The sequence below is a fragment of the Homarus americanus genome, unplaced genomic scaffold, assembly GCF_018991925.1.
Source record: "Homarus americanus isolate GMGI-L3 unplaced genomic scaffold, GMGI_Hamer_2.0 scaffold45085, whole genome shotgun sequence".
In the NCBI taxonomy this organism is placed as follows: Eukaryota; Metazoa; Arthropoda; class Malacostraca; order Decapoda; family Nephropidae; genus Homarus; species Homarus americanus.
The window spans coordinates 14,066-18,439 of record NW_024718632.1 but is presented as its reverse complement, the minus strand read 5'-3'; the positions used below and the strand labels follow the sequence as shown (position 1 = coordinate 18,439).

At 34.1% G+C, this 4,374-nt stretch overlaps 1 long non-coding RNA gene across 1 annotated transcript; it reads left to right on the top strand.

The window, feature by feature from the left end:
* Nucleotides 1–1,169, top strand: LOC121859796. The gene is made up of 2 exons (XR_006087725.1): nucleotides 1–74; nucleotides 824–1,169. It is a non-coding gene; the product is annotated as an uncharacterized LOC121859796 (long non-coding RNA).
* The last annotated feature ends 3,205 nt before the right edge of the window (nucleotides 1,170–4,374 follow it).

Here is a 4,374-nt window from a genome sequence, read left to right as displayed (position 1 = left end):
GTTTTGGAGTAATTACCCACCAGACACCGGCTGACAAGTTAGACTGAATACAGGATGATATTGAAAGTTTGGAGGTATGAATAGATATTGAGTTATGACCCTTTCATCATGGCCGAGTGTAGGACAAAGCCCCTATTTTTAAGTCTTTCCACCGGTAGTGTTCTAATTGCTAGAGTTCAACTACAGGCCCTTGGGATGGAACATAGAATAATGTGCTGTATTTGTTTATGTTTTTCTAGTCAGGTCCATTTGTTTGCTCCATCAAAGTCTCAAGATTCATTTTAGCATCCATAGCTAAATACAGTCTCCACAGCTATCTTGGCCTTAAATGCAGCAAATTCACAGAGGAGAAGGAGGCCCTTTCCTCCTCCTAGTGGAATGCTACACCTCTGCAAAAGGAGCGCGTGGCATCCAAACCTTTCACAATTACTGTACAGTATTCATTTCATGAGCAGTATAAACATGGTTTTCTGTTCCCATTTACATCACCTGATACATTTCATGTTCAACCTTCTAGGCAAGTGATGAAAAATAGGTAAAAGATGTAATTTTTCTTAAAGAAAAATTGATACAATTTGATAATCTGCACAGTAATGTATCTTGTACAATACGTTTTATGGCTATACAGTTGCCCTTGTGAGCAATGACAGTCTCACAAGTCATGGTTTAAGTCTTCTTAGTCTTAAATATGAACTTCACAAGCTAAGTTAATTCTTTATTACATGTACAGTACTGTATTGCTTTTTTCTAAAACAAACAAGAGGTTTTTTGCTAATGTTACCAGTCTATTTATTTCAGCTAATTATGCTCCACTTTTCCCCAGATGGACGAGACAACCACAGAAGGGGCCTCCAAAGGAGGAAGTAACCCTCAAGACTGTAGAGCTGACCTGCGTGAAAGGTTCTTGTGGGCAGTATCATCCCTAATTGGGAGAGATACTACTATAACTATGCATGAAAACATAGATGTAAGTGGTGTGTTTCGTGGCATAGACAAGGATGTTTTAAGCTGTCAAATTCAGAATCTTGTGACACCTGCTATAGTTTACCCTTGGGCTATGATTAGGGTACCTGATTGTTTCAGCTTTAGGTTCAAATTATAATGGTTGTATAAAGCCTTTATCATCAGTATTATAAAATGATCAGATTTAATTAAAAAAATTATTAGCATTGTTCTTTTATTATACAGTTTCATGGAATACAGCAGTTGCATGTATTTCTTAAACATCATATGGTTATGTTATAAAGAAGTTTGATGTGAGAAGAAAACACCACAATTAAAGATGGTTAGTAATTAAGTTCTCACCTGTCTGTACTCAACCCACTTTTACGTGGTAAAGATTGAGCATGTAGAATAACATACGGGAGTATGTTAGTCATTAGGACAAAACCCTGGAATCCTATTTTATGGCCGAGACTGGACTAAATGACAAATGGAGTTTCACATTAATGAGGTTCTAATAATTAATTACTCAACCTGAATTACATCCATTAATACACGTTAATGTGCGTTAACATGGTAGTGTGTTAAACACATCTTGTAAGTACAGTAATGTAGGTAATGGAAATTCCGTACACACAGTCTTCCGCTCACCACAGTAGGCTCTACTGTTTGTTTAGTGAATAACTAAAATGCCTTTAAGAAATAATGATAAACGTAGTCACTAAAATGTGTGAAGGATATTGAACTTAACTGTGTAAAACATCAGCTGGTGATTTTATTGTGGCAAAACTCACTTTATTGTGCATGGTGTTATTTGCTCTTCACCATCGTTCATGGCCATATTCTTTGTGTGTGTGTGTGTGTGTGGGTCATCTGTGACTGCTTGGTGGCAGGGTGTCCTGGTTAAATTGAAGCAAGTTTTATGACTGGATGCCTTTCCTATTGCCAACCCACTTTCACAGAGTGGGAACTGGGCATTATGTGTAGAACATCCAAGCACCCTCTTGGCTGACAAGGCAGAGTTGCTGCTCCATAAGGTAATCAAAAAAATTACCACGGCTGTTGCTTGATGAACCAAGCATGTCAGTTTCACTCCAGATTGGAATTTGTTTTAAACTCCTCTTTGATTGGATGGTTAATGAGTCGGCCTCTCATCATCAACTGGTTCTACTGTACTGTAACTTCTTGCTGCTCTGCCGTCTCTTCCTCCTCTAGCTGTGTCAGCTCTCCCTAATCCTCCAGAGTCAATTCCACTGCATGTGACTTGAACATCTTTGCCTCTTCCAAATCTGAAATCCCAGTTTTGTCAGTCAGTTACAGGCATTCTCTGATCTATGATCTCCCTATCGCATGAATTAATTGGAACTGTTCTATTCATTACAAATACAAATGAAATAGAAAAGACAAAATTTTTGAAATTTTCTATTTCATTTGTATTTGTTATTCAAATTTTGAAAGAGTGAGTGCAACCCTTGTGATTACTATTTTTTAGATTGGGGGTATAAAAGATGTCAATAATATCAGACATCACTGTATGGGGCTATGCTAGAAAAGTGCTTGACTTCTTGAGTATGATACAGGTACGTACTGTACTGTATATATATTTTTTTCCCATTTGATATTCATTAAAAGTTAATTCTCTTATTAAAAGGAGGCTTGTTAAATAATAAATGTACGCACTGGAAAAACTACCCCTGTTCTTAGTTATTGTAATCAATTACAAATACTGTACTACTTCATTGCTTGCCTGCTACAGTACTGGTCATGACTTAAGACAGGTGTTAGGTAAAGTTTTATTACTCACAATCCATACATTATGATTTATATATAACTGTTAAATAGGAGTTAAAATCCATATTAAGAAAGGATTTCCAAAATTAAAAGTCATATCAGGAGTATTTTTCATTTAGCAAAAATACATACAGTATACAATTAATTCTAGAGACAGGTAGGCTATATTAGTTAAAGCTATGTACAATGGCTAAATCAAGAATTAAGTAGGATTTATTAGTTAGAATAACTTTATTAAGATTAATTAATACTTTAGGTAGGATTTACCAGCTAGAATAAAAAAAAATTCCCAACTAAATCAATAGTTAGGTACTGTAGTATTTATTATTTAGAATTTATACTACACTGTATAAATATTTATTCAACAATTTGATAGGATTTAGGAATTAGAATCTACGCATAATAAATAAATCAAGAATTAGCTGAAATTTATTACTTAAAATCAATATATGTATACAGTATAAAAAAATAATTTAGTAGTAAGGTAGAGTTTATTACAGAACTTGAAATCCATATCCTGACAGAAATTTAGTTGTGTAAGGTTTGTATGTTAATATCTCATTAACATTTACTCCTGACTACTGCTGTATGGGCTTTTGTGAGGGATGATGTAAGGTAAAAAGAGTTAGTTGAATAATTACAGGAGATTATACCTTTCTAAATAAACTAGGTTGGGTTATGTAAGGATTAGTTAGGTTAAAACTTCATTAAATAATACAAAAGTGAGGATGGGTCGTACAGTTAGGTAAGAGGTTTACTGGAGGAAACTGTAAGATTTAACGGATCATATGAAGATCCTCCCCCCCAAACCTACTTGGGGGGGGGGGAGGATCTTCATATGATCAAGCCTGGATGGGAGGATCTGACCTGACCAATGACCAAACCTGACCTTACCTGACCTGACGTCACTATGACCACCTAACCTAACCTAACCTAACCTAACCTACACCAATATTTAGTGTAACAAGAAAGTAATCTGAATAATGTTTTATTATTTAATCCTTATGTTGTTTATTTATATTATATGTTGGGGGGGATCTTCATATGAGCGCGACTGGGGAGGATTCAGTTGGATACTTTGGGGGGGAAGATCTTCATATGATCCGATTTAACATATACAGTACAGTATATAGTAATGTACTTGTAACTAATTACTTTTCTGGACGACTACCTTTGACCTTTAATCAAGTAAAAATTGATCAGTAGTACAATACTGTAACTACTTTTTACTTCTATGTTTTTGTAAAAAAGCTATGCATTATGGATGTTCTTTTTTCGTTTTTCTTTAATATTTTACTTATGTTCCAAAGCTGTTTATTCTCTATATTCTTGATAATAATGGAGAGGTAAAATTATTCACTAGTTGACTGGATAATTTTGTTTCATTATTATTTTTTGTTATTATTTTTTATTATTATTTTTTTTACGGGAATTAGCCCACCCGGGCACAGGTCACACACCCACATCGGGGGGGAGGGTGGGGGGGAGAGAAATTGTAATAATAATAGTAATAATAATAATAATAATAATAATAAATAATAAAAATAATTCCTAGTAAATAAAATTTATAAACAAATACAAAACTAAAAATAAAGTAAAAAAAAAAATAATAATAATAACACTGTAACAACAATAATAATA